Source organism: Mycteria americana, chromosome 9 (genome assembly GCF_035582795.1).
Source record: "Mycteria americana isolate JAX WOST 10 ecotype Jacksonville Zoo and Gardens chromosome 9, USCA_MyAme_1.0, whole genome shotgun sequence".
Taxonomy (NCBI): Eukaryota; Metazoa; Chordata; class Aves; order Ciconiiformes; family Ciconiidae; genus Mycteria; species Mycteria americana.
Window position 1 is genome coordinate 18,253,563 of NC_134373.1, and position 19,704 is coordinate 18,273,266.

The 19,704-nt window shown below is 42.8% G+C and overlaps 1 protein-coding gene across 1 annotated transcript in view; it reads right to left on the minus strand.

The window, feature by feature from the left end:
• OSBPL6 (oxysterol binding protein like 6) overlaps window positions 1–7,915 on the minus strand; it is a 129,257-nt gene extending 121,342 nt beyond the window's left edge. The window contains exon 1 of the mRNA XM_075511363.1: window positions 7,824–7,915. The gene's annotated coding sequence lies outside the window, so the exon portion shown is untranslated. The remainder of the gene's footprint in view (window positions 1–7,823) is intronic.
• Window positions 7,916–19,704: the final 11,789 nt, after the last annotated feature.

Sequence of the window (19,704 nt, forward strand, 5' to 3'; positions counted from 1 at the left end):
AACCGTTATTGTATTAATTAGAGATAGAAGCCACTCTAATCATCAGTTGTAAGCTCTGTCATGCAACGGTATTTATGGTGACTGGGACGGGGACAGAGTGTGCAGCTACTAAAGAAAATACCTTGTAAATTTTTTTGTAAAGATTATTTTGCATTGCATGTCACTCTGAATCGTATACTGCAAACTGACCACGGGTTTTGGATGTAGGCTACACTACCAGTCATAGGAGGGACTGAGAGAAGCCTGCGCAGTGGACCACCATATATTTTACATTTAGCTCCCCATAGCATATCTGCACACCCACACAAATACAGGTCACAGCTAAGGAGCGTTATAGAACTTTTTTTTTTTTTCAGTCAGAGAATGGGTTATTTTCGCCTGTGATTATGTCACCCAAGAACATTAAACCAGGTAGCAACTATGACCTGACCATAGTTACCAGAAGTTACATGCACAAAAAAGCACAGTTGTCAGGTGCAAGTGAACTTGGAAAGACAACTTGCATTTAGCCAGGAGGAACAGGGGAAAAAGAAGATGGATTTTATGCATCAACAGCCATTACAATGAAAGACACAGAATGTGTATGGCTACAGAGCTAACCTTCCAGTACCAGGGGCACATCGATACTTTACATCCAGACTCATCCTCCACGTACCCTACGGCTCCATTTCATATCATTCCCATCCTTCTGTTTTCTGCAAACATCTTCTGAAGAAAGCTTGTTTTCCAGAAACAGATTAAAACCAAGAAACACAGACTTTAAACACAAAAGAGACATAATTACTTCCCAGAGGGATGCGTGTGTCATGCTCACATTGGGGTCAGAGGGACCCTAAGATGACTCAACACCAACTGCCAGTTTCAGATCTCAACAAGCTGTTTTATTTTGAAGCTTTTTCCTTGTAATCAAGTATCATTTCCACCATCAGCCACCACCTTCTCATCCAGCTGACCCACTCCACTCTGAAGGAAACATTTGTCAGTAAACTAACCATTTCAGCTTCCCATTTACAACCTGAAAGTCCCTTTATCTGGTACATTTGTTGCAAAATCACTGATGGAGAACTACAGAAATGGCCTTTCCAGTTTCCTCAGAAGATCAATCCTTATATGGCTAGCCAGCACCCTAAATATAAAGGTATAAAAGAAAATAAGTTGCCCCCCACCACTTTCCTAAAAGTTTTCCTACTCTAGAAAATAAGTTAATCAAAGAAACTTTTATCTTGTGGCCAGAACCTCAAAAATCATAATCTGAGAAGATGAGCCACGGTCTATCTGGATTCATTTCTCTCCCACTTCTCAAATCACAGTGCCATTACTTTCCAAACAAGATACTGAATTTTATTTTCAAAGACAGGATGGGAAGAAACAGTTAAAAGTTGTTTTCCTGAACAAGATCACAGGGGTGTCAGGCAACCCTGAGTAGGTCAGGCATAAAAATGCTCATACAGAAGAAGTGGGGACAAGAGCCCATCTGCGGTCCCACTGCAGAACCAGGCTGACCACACACGGGAGAGAGACGGTGAAGGCAGAGGTGAAATGGGAAGAGCAATCACCAGCTTGGAACCATTCCTGTAAGATGTCCACAGAAACTTCTCTTGACCCAAATCCTGTTTAGCATCGCCCACATTGGTTTGTCAATGGGGTGGGGTAGTTGCAAGAACAGAAAGACATCACTCTGTGTCACATAATCTAGTTGTGTTTTACTAAGCAGGATGGGTGCGGCATTTCTGTTCCAGCTTGTCTATTCTATGACACACAGAAATCAAGGACAGGTGGCACTGCCACCAGAGACCTGGGGAACAGAACGCTCACCCCAACTGCTCAGTGTGTCCAAGTCCTTGCCGGTGGCCTGGACCTCACACCAGACTGTTCCCCTCCACCTCAGCCTCCCAAGCGTCAGAGGCATGTGCATGTCCCATGTCATGTTCCCTCATCTCCCGCACCTGGGGCTACTGCTGCAATTATTTATTGCTTTCTCATTTAAACTATCAGCATGAGCCGTCAAAGGTCTCACCAATTCCACAGACCGTATCTAAGGTCAATTAGCAGTCACCACCAAGGTTTCTGTAGCTCTTTGGTCTCCCACCCCAAATGTGTCACAGGAAGTGTGAAGTTAGCAACAGTTACAGAACAAAGTTCTACTATTGTTTTTTCATTTTCCAGGATTAATCAGGTCAGCTAGAGCTGGGCACATGTAGCCAAGGTCTACTCTGTCTGGGCAGGTAGCCCTCAGCCCATGGCACAGGTTTCATACAGCCTTTTCTTTGGGCAACCTGAACTTATTCCATTTCTCAAAAGAAAACTTTTCAGTTCATCATCTGAAAGAGGGTATCACAGCCTTGAAACATTCTTGAAACACAAGTCTTGAAACGCAATCTTGAAATTGATCTATAGATCATTCTTACACCAACATTATTTACTTTGGGTTTAGTTGTTTTTATAACAAAGCAAGCCCAGATATATGCCCTACTGTACTGATGTAAAGGATCTAATACATTATTTTAATACCTTTGAATCCTTCACAAACATAATTCACTAACTTAATTGGAAATGATATATGCTATAGAAAAGCTTTGTACCAACAGAACAGCATTTGCATTAGAGGGTAGGACTACATTCAATACCATATGCAGACAAATTAATCCAGCCTTTTAAGTAAAGAATCCGTAAGTTCCTTAGCATCTCTGCTTGGACTAGAAACACGCAAATCAACAGGGACTAAGCGTAGCTTTTGTGATTTTTGTGATTTTCACAATTTTCATGTGAACTGAAAAGTACAGGGTTTTTTATATAGTTTATAGGCAACAAGCATTTCCATCTCTCAATTTCCACTGTAAAACAGGGAAAATAAAACCCTTATTTTAGCAGAGTTATGAATGCAAGCAGTCAGATCACACTGTGAGAGATCATAACCAAGACTGGACTTCCTATCTGCTAAATTCTGGGTAAATTCAACTGATCCACTTGATTCTCAGCATCCCAAAATAAGGAGGAAAAGATTCATTGGAGTGGGGGGAGGGCTTAAACTCCACAAATGTGAAATATTTCATTGAGGAACATAGAACCTTTAAGAGATGCCCAGGGACCTCACTCTGCTAGAAATACAGATACCATCCCCCAGGAAGACGACAGCAAGAAAACCAAGTTTCCCAGAAGGAAATTGATTTTTTGGTAGAAAACTTAATCTTTGACTCTAATGCGACATGACACCTGCTACTTGAATTTCTTGCAACTCCATAGTAAGCTCACAATCAACTAGAGATTTCTTTTCTTTACACCTCAAGTTAATGTATCCATTATTTCCCTTAAAAGAAGTACTCCCAACTAGTATTAAAATATATTCACCTTTAAGGAACTCAGAAAAACCCAATAAGGAAATTATTTAACTTGGTTTCAAAATGCAGCTGTTCTCTCTGCTACAGTGAGGCATTTCTAAGGATCATTATAAAGCTCTCCTAATCTTTAGGACATTACAGCTGCCATACATTCCAGACCCATCCTCTTACTCTTCTTCAATCTCCAACTTCCTCCTCCTCCAAATCTTCTCTTTTTAAAGTTACAGGTAACAAGTAACGAGATACAATCTCTTTTGGTTTCTGAGTTGACGATGGAGGAGCTCACATTGAAACCATTTAAACAACCAGTCTGTATCTTTCTCAGAAAGACAAGCTTGGAAATTCAGCAGCTCCCTCCCTGCTGCTACCACCCCTAACTGTATATAGCCCTCAGCACATACTGACACATTTTACATGGAGCCAGCTCCTAAACTAGCTGGAAATTCTGTAGGATTAATACACATACTCCAGAAAAAAATAATTCAGAGTTTCTAAGCACCGTCTATTTTTCATTGTAAATAGAAAATAGTAGTGTCTGGATTTTGCCTTGAATGCCAAACCAGTTAGAATTATAGAACAATTTAGGCTGGAAGGAACCTCTGGATGTCACTTGGTCGAACCCCTCTTAAAAAAAAGAAACACACACACACCCCCCCCCAAAAAAAACCACTTCAACCCTGGTTTTCCCTCTTTCAACAGTTGTCTCTAGTATGTTGGTATTGTTCACTTTTTCCCTCCCTTAATATCTTAACAAGTCTATTCAGCCCAGAAGTTTCCCTAAAAGACATGAGTTTGACTGTCTATACACGATAACTCCCGTGGTCTTCTCCTATCTTCCACGTTTCACGTTTAGCTGTCCTCCCTTTGACCGGCTTATCAGCTGTCAGCACCAAAAGGTTCTTCCATCATTTTTCAGCTCTTCTGACAAGAGAGGGATATGCTAGAAACACCATTCACCAGGATGCATACAGCGGTGGCAGCATTTAAAGAAAACTTTTAACCTCTCTCATGTCTGTATTTTGACTTACAGGAAATAGCTGAAAGCTGTAGGCTTGTATTTACAGCTCAGAAAACCTAGGTGTGGAGATAGTGAAATTAATTACAAACATACGTAAATAGCACCATTCATAGCATGAACACTACTATAATTTCATATTTCATAATATTACAACCAAATTCAGTTCACGATACCTGGCACCTCATAATGCAACTTCCTCCCTGTGAGACTTCCTACAGCTGGAGAGTTGTCTGTCTGTCACCAAAGCCATGTTCTGAATCTGCCAAAAATCCAATATCCCTCACATGGCCTGAGCATGTTTACTTTCATTGGTATATAGTACCTGTTGCTGCTTCCTTCAACATCTAGAACCCTGATATTGCAAATCCATTAAAAAAAAAGTAAGCATTTACTTTAATATTCCACTGGGAAGGATTTTTTTTTTTAATCTCATTAAACTCAGCTTAATAAAAGAAACTCAAGCCTGAAGGAAATTCTTGGAGAAATTCCTTTTAGAAGTACGACTGCCCAGAGTAACGTTTCCCATGAAAATTATCTATAGAAACTGCTGCCTTTTCCCATGCCAGCAGAGTCAAAAGCTTCAAAACCACCAAGCATTTAGTTACCAGGAAAAAAAACTGAAAAATAAAGCCTCCCAGTTTTTAGTCACCACGTACACCAGAAGTCTCTGGGAACTGTTTGAATTGTTCAGTGTTCAATATTAGAAAACGCAGGGATAATGGACAATTATTTTCTACCCTATATATGAGGCGTAGGGTTAATTAAACCATTAGGACAGGCTCACTGTATATACACACACACCCCCCCGCTTCAGCAGGGAAGCACTGGCAGTTCCCTTCCCGTCTCCCACTGCAATACCAGTACCAGTGACAGCAGGTTCTCCAGCATGGCACAGAAGGGCTGACCTGGAGGACTAATGTTCCTTAAGAAATACAACCCTCCTGAGACAAAGCCGCGTGGTACTAGAAGCGTAAGTTCTCAGGAAACTAAAGAAGTATATGCAAAAAAAAATCCGCAGAGAAAGCCCCTGCTGATATCTCATGTTTTTGGCAAAACAAGAGCAAAAACATTCACTTCTGTCACACTGAGAAGTGCAGTGGTGGGCCGTACTTCAGACGAAATGTGAAGCACCAAAGGGCAGACACACGTACATACCCCACACACAGACAGGCGCCGAAGGACTGAAGGAAAATGAAGCAGTACTATGAACACCTCTGCCTTCATCTCCAGCACGGATTGAAGGAAGAAGTGCCGAAGGAGAGCAGCCCCCGTCTCCAGCAGCACTTGCAATAGAGCAAGAGGTGGGGTGACTGCTGAGGAAGCTACAAGGCTTTCCATAGCCATGGTGGCTTTGTAGTAAGGTCTGAATGGCTGCTCAGTTAACATCTGTGAGCAAAGTTCTGGTTTTGATGGTTGTAAAAAAACACATCCAAACATATAAATACATATATGTGTGTATATATACAGTACAGCCCTTCAACACCAGCACTTGAAAAAATCCCACTTGTTCCTACAAGTAGATGAACCAATGTTTTGTTATTCCTGGGTGGAACAGAAACAAAATAAAGACTAGAAAAGCAGCAATAGAAACTTGGAGCATCAGAGAGATTTACGAATAAGCTGCCAGAATGGGCTAAGAACAAAAAAGGGCCAGCAATAAGAAAGACTGCTAACAATACGCCTAACAACATGGCTCGCAAGCACCATGGAGGACCCGGGAGTGTAATAGCAAACTAACAGGAAGTGGAAGAAGCGAGCTTGCGGAACTGCAGTACAACAAAAGGTACTCTTCCAGCCCTCACTGGCACGGGAAAAATGTTCAGAGGGTCTTCAGTCACAAATCCTGCAATATTTTTTTTCCAGATATACATCCTACCGTTTACTTGTACAGAAAAAGTAGTTTAAATATAAACCTCCTTAGGGTATTTTAAATAATAAATGTTGCACATATCTCTGTTAATTTATCTAAAATGGAGAGAAAAGAGAAAGTAGTCCTCCTCTTGCGTAGTTTTTAAACAGAATTAAAAGAAAACTCTATTTACTATATATACATAAAAATAAATGTTTTATTCAACATGTAAGATGTGATCCACATCAACCACATCTGCTTAACCTCTAAAGGTCAAGGTCATGTCATTTATACCAAGATTTAAAAAGTCTAATTATAGTATCTACAGCTATATGGACAGAGAATGGTTATTAGAAAAGAACTATTATAAACCAAACACAATTGTATTATACAGAAACCATTAGATATTTGACGAGATTTTAATCTTTGAGCTGGTATCATTCTGCAAGTTAATCATCTGGAGAACAGAAAATCTGTTAGGAATGCAATTAAATGTACTAGTCCCATTAAAATTGAGCTGATATAGTTAATTGTAGTCCTAAAATAGCTATTTCCTCACACCTTCACTAAGCGATTTCTTTTCATCTACTGAGTAAGAGTCTATTTAAGGAACACTTTTCACTTAAACTCTCTAATAAGATGGGTGAATACTTTTGTCCTGTTACCTTACCCCATACAAGTTGCACTGCAGTTTGCTGTTCGACCTTGGATTCCTAATTCGCCCTGAGAAGTACAGCAAGGTCTTTTGTTTCAGTTACTATTAGTCCGTAGTATCTGCATTGCTGAAGCTTTTGGGAAGAATATCAACAATGTAGCCTTGCAGCACACTAAAGCAGTTATAAAATAAAGTGAAATGCCGGACCAATGGCAAAACCCACGTCAGACGGTCATTTTAAGCATCAGCACTTCTGGGAGGCAGGTAATTTCCAAACAACTGTTTCAATGAAGCCATACATATTCAAAGTACTTGCAAGGGTTTTGCAGCATTGCTAGCAGATTGGGAATACAGGCCATTCCTGCCCTTGTTTGAGAGAGACAGAGGATGAAAACAAAAAGGTACCCTAAGAGCGTACCAACTTAGCAACGTCCGATCTACAATTCATTCTCATCGGCCAGGCAGTTCATTGGGGCATTTGAAATTGCTCTGCATGGGAGGGGGAAAAAAACGCGACTTCGGGGAGCGACAATTACGCCGCCGGGCTGGGGCTGTCACCAGCGCATCCCGCTGCGCGGGTCCGCTTACGTAACCCAACCCCGTCCCCGTCCCCGTCCCCCCCCCAGGTCCGGACGCGCCGGCTTCGCCCCGGGGCCGGCCGCAGCTGCCACCGCCGGACCAGGCCACAGCCCCCGCACCGGGCCCGCCACCACCGCGCCCGGCCCGCTCCCGCCTCCCACGGCGGCACCGCCGCGCCCCGCCACCCACCCCGGCACCCGGCCGCGCCGCGCAGCCCCCCGCGGGGCCCGGCGCCGCCGAGCTCCCGCTCCGCCGCGCGGCGCGACCCGACCCGCTGCTCCCCAGCACGGCCCGTCCCGCCGCTCCGGGCCCGGGCCCGATCCCGAGCCGCTGGCCCCCGCGCCCCGCCCGTGCGCGCCCCCGGCGCCGCCGCTCAGCGCCCACCTCCTCGCCGGGATCCGCGGCGCATCCCCGCTGCGGCCCGGGCGGCTGCGCCCCGCCGCTCCCCGCGCCCGCCCGCCGCAGCTCCCCGCCCGTCTGACGGAGGGAGGGAGGGGGCGGGCAGCCGCGCCGCGCCGCGCCGCGCCGCCGCCGCCGCCGCCGCAGCCCCGCCGCGCCGCCCCCCGCCCCCGCCCGCCGGCCAAGGTGCCCTCCGCGCCGGCCGGCACCCACCTGCGGCGGGCGGCCGCTCCGGCGGGGCCGCCCCGCGCCTGCCCCCGCCACGCCGGCGGCAGCGGGCCGGGCCCGGTGAGAGGCACCGCGGGGCTGGGCTGAGCGGAGGGGGCAGGCGGCGCCGGGATGCTCCTGCCGAGCGCGGCTGCGGCCCTCTGCGCGCAGCGGCGGGGAGGGGCGGCGCCGGGGCACGGCACGGCACGGCACGGCACGGCACGGCACCTCGCCGCCCGCTCCCGCAGCCGGCCCCGGTGCGCGAAGCGAAGCCCGGATTCAAGTTGATGCCGGCGCGCCGGCGAAACGGGGCAGCGGCGGGGACCGGGAAACGGGCTTCGGTCATGAGATCAGGTCTAAAATTATACTGGAAAGCACGTGGGCAACGGCGGGGACGTGCTGAAGCAAGAGGGACCTCCGTGCCGCGGGTGGGAGGGTGCTGTCAGACAAAGGGATGCCGTTCAGAGACCCGGGCGCAAGTGCAGAGCAGGGCTGGCAGCAGCCGCGGTACGGGCCTTTCCCCACAGCGGCTTGGTAACACGAGCACGATACCCACCGTTGCACCGTCACCCTCCCCGCAGCTTTCATTGCGTTAGCTGATTTGGTCTTTGTCATCCAGTAATGGGAGGCTGTTGAAAAGAACACATTACATACTCTTGAAAACTGCCAGAGAAATTACTGCCTTAGTTTGATCTATATCAGCTTTCTTTTTTCTTTTTTTTCTGTAGATCCTCCATCACAGCTTTCACGACATCCTTGACGGCTTAGACACACCTTTGGAAAGGGGAAGCTGGACTGTCTTGTGTAGGGAAGCTACTGAGTGGCACAGGTCACCCTGCTGTGGAGGAGACAGGTTGCAGACACACCTACCTGGTTAAAGACTCGCCTCTGGCACCCTGGCCCTTCTGCTAGAGCCTGGTCACTCCCTGTCCCCAGGGCTGGCACGCTGTCCTGTCCTCTGGGGATGGCTCTGAGGCCTCTCTCAGCAAACTGGACTCCTCGTGGCTGTCCTATTTAAATCCTCCAGCTTAGCCCTGCTGTCTGGCTCATGGTAACAAGATGGGAAATATATTCTGTCGTCCAAGAAAATCAGTTGAAATCCCTGGAGAACTAGATGCCACTGCCAGCGAATTTCAACAAGAGAAGAGGGAAAAATGGCAAATTCCTTGAAAAAAAGTAGAGAGAGTTACAGGATTCTAGAAATCTAATTACTGAGCCTACACTATTCATTACTATTCAATACATTACACTATTAGTATCCTACACTATTCATGTGATGCTGGTTTATGTTTTCCCCATTTCTCATACTGGCAGTTCCAAATTTGGCAGCATCGTTGTGCAGCAAAGGATCATTCTGGGGACCCTGGCATACAAAAAGCCATGGCTGTTTTCCTATTGAAGTGGAGACCTCCAGAGAAGGTTCCCTTGAGACAATATTTTTAGTGTAACTTCTAGGATAAGCTTCTCAGAAAAAAATGCTTTATTCTCTCAGCGTGAACCTGCAAGTCTTATTCTGAATGTGGTTCAATAAAGTTAGGGAATTCATTAAGTAACACAATCTTTTATTTTCTGTGTTCAGTTTCCAAAAGTTGAAGCAGGAAAAACATTAAGCAAGATTTTGGGAGGTGTCAGAGTAAGTTTTTGTATAAAATCCGTAGAAAGATTAAGTAACAAGCCACATACATTATGGAAAGCTTAATAATATCAGGAATGTAGTCACTTGTTTTTCTCCTAAAAGAAATAAGTAACAGGGCAAGGAGATAAAGGACACGACTTTTAATCGTGTCTTAAGGACACCGTTCAACAATACCTTATTCATTTCAGTCAAGAGGCCACTCAACATCTGCGACCTGAAAAAGCGAACCATGGACAGAAAGAAGTTTCTGAAAGAATAACTGTGTTGTTAATTAGCTGGCTTGCTTCTAACCAATTTATTCTTTAATATTCTCTAATGATCTTGATACTAAATTCTTAAGTGACTATTCTACAGAGATTTTTTTTTTTTTTACTACTTTGCCTACACTTAAACCAAAGAGAAACAAACATGTAGAAAGGCGGTTTAAATATTTTGTTTAAATGATACAATTATGTTACATGGATGGTGGATCACAAAATGCTAGTAAAGTGTATGCACACAGATACCCTCCTCAGCTTCTAAGGGTTTATCTACATAAAACTTTAGACCTGAAATAAGCCATCATTTGGATGGATTCATATGGACATTTCTTGGATAATTGTAGAAGATTATAACCATACCACTTCAGAAACACTGGCAAAAGATGTTGATATAAACCGATCCTATGAAGTCTTATATAAACTTTTTGAAAATCAGTGCGGTTGTTACCCAATGACATGAGAATTTTTTTCACTGATTTTTACTCATCATTTACACCACCATCACCAACATTTGATGAAATGTTGAGGTAAGAATGTAAATACAGGAGAGGAACTATATTCTATTTTGTCCATCCAAGAACTTGACCTGTTCTTCTCAAGTTTAGTCTCATTGACAATTGGGAGGCATGTTCTCCAAAAGAAAACTGTAAAACATAGTTCAGTTCTTCATGCAAAGATAAAACCTCCACAGGTTAAACCATAGAATTCTTTCCACAATTCTTGGCAAGACACAAATGCCTTTAAAATGTCCCATTCTTTAATTCAGGCAGCAGGAAAGTTTACTAAATATAATATGAAATGTTTGCTTACCACCCATATGCCTAGAATAAGCCGATCTATGGGTGAAGCTATAAGATTCTAATAATCTATAAAGATCTCTAAAAATTAAGAAAATATTTTTATTTTCTCCTGTAGTAGCAATATTGTTGTTTCTTTGCTGTCATTTATTGTTAGGGTTTGTGTGTGTTTGGCAAAACGGTACCCTTAGGCAAGGCATAGGTAGCAGACACATGTTTTTATTAAAGATTTTTGCAAATTACACCTTGTCTTTTTGCAAATTAATTCGAATTATGCAAAACTGTGAGAGTACAGCAACAGCAACCAGTGAACTGGAAATGCTTTGAAGAACAAGCATGAAGTAGAGCACCAAAAAGCGTTAAAGTGTGTCTGATAATAAAACAAATTAGGCAGAGGGAGAATTCAGGAGGCAGTGGGAGGCTTATGGCAGGCACGTGCTGTAAAGGCAGCAAAAGGCAAGCGCCAGCGAGATGGAAACTGGATGTGCCCTAGAACATGGGAGTGCCAGAAGACTGAAGAGCCATCTCCGAGAATCAGAAAGCACAGCTGCCATCAGGACTGACATCGGGAAACTCCGTTTTGAGTAGGAAACTGGATCAATGTCCCCTTTCTTTCACAAATACTGACCACCCAACACAACATTATTTACTTTCTTCTTTGAGTCCTCCTTAGGGCTGAATTACTTAGAATACTTCTGGCCGAGCACTGTTGCACCTAAATAGCCCAAAATTCCTTGTGTGAGGACCAAGGATCTTCACAGTTTCCTGATGATGCAAAATTACTCATGGTAAGCAAAACAAAAGCTGACTCTGAGCAGTTGTAATAGGGTCTGACAATAGCGAGCGATAGGGCAATGAGACGGCGGCTGAAAGTCTATGTCAATAACTCCAAACTAATGTAAACAGTAATGAAAATAACCCTAACAAAACATACGTAATAATGGGCTCTAAATTAGCCTTTATCATTTGGAGTCATTGTGAGTAGTTTTCTGCAAACATTAGCTTGCTACTCAGCAGTAGTCCAAAAGGCAAACAATGTTAGAAATTACTCCAAAAGCAGCCGAGAGCGAAGCAGAAGAGCTCATTACATCCCTGTGTAAATCTCTTGTGCACTCGAGTGCTGTGTACAGTTCCGGTTCCTTCATATGAAAATGTGGAACTACAAAATGCATGTACACGGCTAAAAGAATATATGCAGAGGTATGGGAATACATCTGTGTGAGGAGATAATTTCCAGCTGGAGAACAGACTGAGGAAGGATTGTCTTCCGATATATAAAATCCCAAATGATACGTAAGAGGCCGACAGGAAACGACCACGCGCTATTTCCCATCACACAAGACTTCAGGGAGACTCAGTAAATGATCAGGCAGTGGATTTAAAACAACGGCTGGGAAGAACCTTTCCATACAGAACGTTATTAAGTCGGATGGCTTGCTGCTATACAACACTATGGAGCTGAAGAGACAGATGTTTTTAAGCAGGGATTATACGAATGAATGAAGGATATCTGTAGCTATTAAGCACAATAATTCCCTTTGCAGTTCCTGCTTAAAAGGTGCCTGCCCATTGCCTGCTGAAAGTTGCCCAAGAAAGGACGCTTTAGCTGCCCTGTTTCAATGTTCTCCCCAGGCATCAGTTTCCAGCCACTGCGGAGAGCAGGAACCAGATTAAATGGACCTTTACACTGGTCCTGTACAGCCATTCAGATGGTTTATTCTTTTCTTTCTGCTCAGTTAGGTGCAAGAAACCAAAGACAAGCAGCATCTCTAGGTGTGAAAGCATATGCCTGCCTTTCCCCATCTTCCCTGGGAGTAAAAATCAGACTCAGTTCTTGGTCTTCCCATTTGGGTGTTTTTCCATTCCCCTGAAGAGAATTTGGAAAAACTGTTTTTCTCTTCTCAACATTTTGCTCTTCAGTTTCAGTAATGATAATCCATATGCATGCAGATCAGCACCATTTTTTATCTCCTTTATACAAGATTGGGGCAGTACATAGCAAGAGAAATCCTGAAGCATAATAACATAAAATATGCATAGAATATAATGAAAATACTTTGCATATTCATAGATCATCACAGGGATAAAATCTAAACCATTCTTGGACGTCCTGGAAGAGAAAGGGATAGTGATTTCTTCTCATTGAAGAAACTGGAAAGGGAAGTAGAACCACCCAAAGATGCTTTAAAACTCAAATGGCAGGTAAACATCTTACGTAGATAATCACAATTTATAAGAGTTCTATTAAGAATATCCCTATTAAATACAAGAAACTAGAAATCTGAAAAGCAAATCTGAAATGCAGTTTGGCAGAACTCCAAGAATCCCTGAAGACAAACATATGATAAATCAGCTGGAGTGGTTAACTCTCATATAAACAAAATCTGTATGGTTGATACTCTGTATAGCTAGTTATTTCCACTCAAATATAAGGAAAAGAGTTTGTTTCATACTTGATTTCGGCACTGGATAGTAGTCCCATGGCCTCATCTTCAGCAGAATGCATACCATTTCTTTACTGTGTAAACTGCAAAACCAAAGCAGTATAAACATTTTAAGCTATGCATTTGAAACAACAACAAGAAAAAGAAAGAAATCTCTGGTTGTAAGGGTTGTTACTACAACCCTTATAACCCTGCTGGCTGTTACCAGCACTCTAGTTTCTGTTCTAGACTAGGTTCTTTAAAACTTCAATATTTAAAAAATCTTTTCTCTCAATACCTCTCCTAGAATAGCTTTAAAAAGGGTCACAGTGGTACCGTTTCCTCTGCACTCTCCGAGAACTACTTAATTTACTTTCGCAAAGCCACAACAGAGATTATCCAGTTTCAAACAGTTTCAGATTGCCTCCAGGATAAAATTCCAAGAATGTTGTTATATACAGGCATTGAGGCCATCTTTGTATCTTCGTCCTTTAAGGCAAAGGAAAAACCTACTGTGATACCTGTGTATGAATAACCCAAAATTCTGTGTCCAAAATTCTGGCAATAATTTTAAGTAACTAAGCTGGTATGTTGTCCCAGAGAAGTAAGGCAGCAAATTTTAGTGTCCCCCAGCATTATTATAATAGAAGTGAACTCTGAATAGGACTGAATTCTGTGGACTTGATTAAAAGTTAAAAACATCAGTGGGTCAAGACATACAGCGCATGTTTTCACATGCCATTGCCTTTGATTTTGTTTTGCTGATTAAATATAACTTCACTCCCGCTATCCTTAGATGTAACAGACACATTAGGAGGGGGATTTAGTGTGCCCAGGATGAGGACAATCAAAACTCTGATACTTAAAATAACTTTCAGCAATCTTGCGATTTCGTTTGTGAAGTTGCTTATGATTTCAATTTCAGAAAATATTTCCAGGACATATTTGCATTTCCAATACAGTTTTGATGTCCACATACCTGAATACGCTCTGTTAATATTGTCCTGTATTTCTTAAAATGACATCTGAAAAAGTCACTCATTAGCTCTTTCCGAAGACAGAACTCGGTCAGAAGAGTTGGAAGAATTCCCAGGGTATCTTCTGTACTCCCATGCTCAAGATTTGTAAACACTTTCTCTAAATATAGAGTAGGGTCTGGTCAGCAGTTAACTCTTCAGTCTTAGTGAGGTCCTGCAGATATTGCATGTTAATGTTATATTTGAACACTTCATGTTGGGTGAAGCCCCACCTTCCCAAGTCCCACAGAGTTTGGAGACTTTCAAGAAAAACTCATAATAAGAGAATTAAGGTTTGGGAGCAGGCAGATGCATATTGCTAAAGTAGATGAAATAAAAGTCTCGTATCAATATTTAATTAATCTGACAGTGCCATGTATAGTTCAAAACAACAGCCCCACCATCTATGAGGTATATGGATTGTACAGTACTGAAGCGTTATTTTCAAGCTGTGATTTACAATGTTTACAAAGCACCAAGGCCATAAAAGCCATCATCCCTCCAAGCAACTCCTCTTTAAAGCTTCCTTTAAAGCATTTATAACCAAGCAGAGCAAGCAGCTGAACGGTGTTATGCATTATGTTCAGCTGCACACTTCTCTTCCCTCTCATCCCCCGCAGAGTCGCCTGATGCAGAGCTGCCTCCTTTTGTCTCCACCGCTTCAGCTACCAGAGCTGTCTGAGGCGTCTGGAACCACCTGGAGTTTTTTTGAGTGTGATACAGCATCAGGCCGGCGGCAGGAGGCCTGATCCTGCCTGTAACCCAAGCTTCTGCTGCTGTCCTTGTCCCTGCCAAAAGCAGAGGCTGTGGATGAGCAACCTGATGTGAATGTGTGCTACAAGTTGTTCAGTGAACTCAAGACAGCTGCAGCTCGGGGCAGGCTGTCAGTGCCTGGAGGAAGGAGGAGGAACAGAACCACCACACAGCAGAGGGATGAAGGAGAAATTACCCAACAAGATAAAGGAGCTCAACAGAAAGCACACAGTTTTGAATAACAGATACTGCTTTAAAAGTAATCCTGGTGCCATAATATTCATTATGTGCATATGAAATGTGCATGGTGCACGACAATCAATGTATTTCAAAACAAAGGAGAAATAAGACACAAGAGTGATGTTACTACAGATGGACGTAAGGGCTTCTGCGGTTCATTTGTGATAGACATCCATCCAAGAGACTCCAAATCCCTACACCCAACCTAATCTTAAAGCACTTGGCTTCCAGAGCACCACAGTGCCCTCCATCTCTTCTCTCTTAAGATATGAATCATTTGGATTATCCTGCTTTTCCCAGTATCTGAACTGACTTTCCCTCAGGAACGTCCCCCATGCCTCACCTCTTATTAGACTGTTTCCTATTCTGTTGTCTCAAAATCAGAACTCCTTTTTTATCACCTTCCCTATTTTTGCTTTGTTTTGTCCCTCTTTCCTCTGGTTCTCTTCCTAGTTCCTGCTCGTTATCACACTCTTAATCTTTTACAGAGAAATTGCAAAAATGCCAAGAAATGGTATTAAAAGGTGTTCTGTATGTGGTGTTTTCAGGTGTGTCTCAGAAAATTTTCATACTGGGAACAATAATTTTAAAACTACTTGGCTAATCCTGCATTTGCAAACCTATGAAAAACCTCTGGAACAGCAAGAAAAAAAATCAGAAATAGACATGTGAGACTTGTGCAAGCAAAACCAGATCATTTGTATTTCAAAACTAAGAGGCTATGAAGAAATTAATGGTTTAAAAAATAATTCAGAGAAAAGATGCAAAGTTAAACGAGGATTCTGTCTTCTCCCAATCACTTTTAAATTAATTACTTTAATACAATTTAATAATTATTATTTAATAATAATTAAAGTATTTTAAATTACGTGTTTGAAATGGATACCCCTTGAGATAATTCTCTCTCTGTGAAAAAGAAACACAACCTTTTGGCTAAGAAGTTCTATGTGTAGGTTGATTACCTTAGAAGGCGGGTAGGATTTTCAGTAGTGTCACTTTCGAGTTGCAGCCCCCATGTGCACATGCAGGAGCCCAGTGACCTCTGCTGGAACAGGGGGGATTGCCTCGCAGCGCTGCAGGCGCCGGCACCACCCTTTGGCCCTTCGCTCCGATGATGTTAAGCGAACTTGGCATGGTTAACCCTCCTTCTTCCCTTTATCATTGTTTCTCCAGTTTATTTCGGAGAAGATTTAGCACTGCAACTGCAGTTCAAATCTGACATTCTGTGAAAAACTCGAGCAGAATCTTTGACAAAGTTTTAAGTGGATGTTTAACAAATAGAGATAGAAAGTTTAGAAAAACGGTACAGTGAGAATGTGAAATGAGTAGTTTTCCTGAACTGGAGCTGTACACATAATTGCATGTTGTTTTCACCTTCAACAGCTTCCACTTACATACGATTATTCCTTCTTCTGTCTCTCACTTACTGCTACAGTAATTGAAAGAGCAGAGGTGCCAGGCATTGCAGACATTCGATGATATCTCTGTAGACAGAGTAGAAATAACATGACTGAGTACCCTGGGTCAGAAAATGGACCATTAACAGGAAGAAAGAGGAAGGATGCAAAGGAAATCCAATTCCACTGCACAGTGCCAACCTGGGCTCTGCCCCCCCGTGAGGTACTCTAGTAGTGGTTTGTACCACCAAAGAAAAAGGTCTCAAGTAGGAGCCCCAAAACCAGTGAAGGGAACTAATTGCAATCACCGACTCACAGGTCACATTGGGAACGCACAGCCCTGTTGAGAACGGCTTGCTTTCACTTAATGATCAGAGATACCCTAATGTAGACATTCAGGCAACATAAGCAAATTAGTATCTGTCTCCAGTTACACAAACAAAAGGCTCCTCTGCTGACCAAGTGGTTATGATTCAATAAATGGATAAAATAATTTCTACTGGGCATCACTTAGCATCTCTATTAATGAAATCTCTCTTGTCTCATTTTCAAAAGGTACAAAAGCCCCTTTCAGTGGCAACAGAAACTATGGCTGATGAACACAGCTGAAATCCAACTCACTTACAGATAAGCATACTAAATTCTACTTACTAACATTAAAGCACTATTACTGCAACACAACACAAAAAAACCCTACAGTTTTAGCCAATTTACTAACCACCAGCAAAAGGAATACACATGACAGTTTTTTCCAGTACGGGAACCTAATGCTCATCCTCACAGCAGTTTTTTCTTACCAATGAAATGACCTAGAAAAGCAGCATGCCAGCTACTTATCAGTAGTGCTATATAAGAATTTAAACAGGGAGTGATGAGTACCATATCCAATCAAAACTGCTGCGGGACTTTAAAACAGCAAAATGTATTTACACAAACTGGTATTTAGCTGGAGAAAACTGGTACATCAATGCTTTCAGGAAGTACACTGAACTCTAAGGAGGGCCAGTAATGAATTTGCTTTGAAGGATCTTCTAAAAAATGTTACCAGACCATTACAAATGACTCCACATGAGTCACCTAATAGACTGATTCAACAGTGACTGAAAAGGAAAGATGCTGTCTGCTTGCAGAGTTGCTGGGTATCTTGAAGTCTCAGTACTGAAAGAGGAAATTTCTTTCCTCTGAGTGCCAGCCCAATTCTCTTCAGTTCAAGACCTGACGGAACAAGCAGGCAAAAGAGCTCTGCAGCCCGAAGCAGGACTACATACAGAGCACTGATCTTCCATGCCCAGGAGAGTGCAGTGGCCCACTATTCCCACAGACATGCAGTAATAGAAACAGGATTGAGAACAATTAGAACATGGCACTATTCTGTCTGCTTTGTAACATTACTTCAAGATGTAAAGGGTATCTTTTAACCCTCCGTGTGTGTTGAATGCTCCCTCGTGTAGCTGTTAGGATCATTCTAACAGGTGATTCTTCTTTCCCATCTTGGATGGCCAAGCTCAGACACCAGTCACTTCATTTTTGAGTGTTTACACTCCTGGGGATGTTTACATCCCCTAAACACGCAGGCATCCACCTTCAGTGCCACGTTAGACTGGGGATCTAGACATAGGAGAGACTCATCAAAAGGGCTGGTTCAAACACGCAAATGAGAAGTTTTTCAACTGACTCTACAGAGATTCTCAGCATTTCACCTGGCACCTAAATAACACGCCCACCATTATCCTATACTTTAAAGCGCTCTCTTGAGTAAAGAAAAATAAAGACAGTAAAGATCTGCACATACGCTGAAAAGATGCTTGCACTGGCACGGTATGTCACCTCTTGTAGGCTGTGCTTTAGCTTACTCCTAACATGCAGATACACCGCATCACACTCACTCAGCGGCACGTGTCAGAGCCGCTATATGAGCATGGTGTCTCTGTCATGTTTGCACAGCAGGACTGATGCTTTCTAAAAATATCGGACTCGCTGCACATGTACACTGTATAGTTAAGGCTGCAAAGGTGCTGCTTGATGGTTCTGGAGTTTTGGATCTATGGCAACCTGGTCAGAATTATTTCCGCTGAGTAAATACAGGAAAGCCCCAAATTCTACTCAAAATTTATGGTGAGGACGAGGGAAACAAACAAACCAACCAACCAACCAACCAACAAACACCAAACAGGACTTTTCCAGAGGAACCCCAGAGAAATGGCAACCCCCCTCACAAACCATCTCTGGGCCAGAGTCGGAGATTGGATCCCGTTCTCCAGGCTCAACCATAAACCTGTTTTATTCACTATGGAATTTCTAGCATCTACAAAAAATTAAGCAGGAATTTTACAGCCTGCTTTAACCATGTAGCCCTGATTCAATTTCATTCTTTGTGCTGAATGAAACAACTGCTCTTGGGGGAAAAAAAGCTGCTGGTGAGTCATCAAGGACTGCATCGTAACACGTACTAGGGGAACAGAAAGAAGCCAAAGGAGGTTTCTTAGGCAACCTTTATTCTTCAACTTCCTAACGTTTGAGCATTTGAATTCTAATATTATTTTAACATAAGAAATAATACTGCTTTGTGGTTTTTTAAATACATAGTTTCTGTCACTTAAAATTTAAACTTCTGAACCAAGTGCAATGACAGCACTGATTCTCATATACCCTCCCTAATGCAAAAATATTTTTACTGATACTTCTTTTTATAAAGAGCAGGAAATAAAGAAAAACTAGTTTAATATGGCTGTATCTTCTATTAGAGAACAATTTACTAAATCCTTTAAAATACTTGCTGCAGAAGAAATGTTATGTACACTGCATGCAAATATTATTCTAATTGCATTAATTTGATAGTAGGTGAAGTCACACATTACTAGATGGCTAAATAATAGGTTTGTATCCTAGCAGTATTCTGAGACAGCAGACTGTAAAGCACTGAACGGTAAAGCTGTAAGTTTTGAGTAAGGATATCTTCCAGTTAAAAAGATTGTATCAAACTCTCTGCTCCCTCCTCTTCCCGCCCCCCCCCCCCCCCCCAACCCCAACCAGGGGCGTTGCTTTAATGGGTGCATGGCTTTTGCTGTTGGAAAACAACAGAGAACATTTAAAAGAGTCTGGCCCGAAGCTTTCCGCTACTTACAACTGGAGGTATT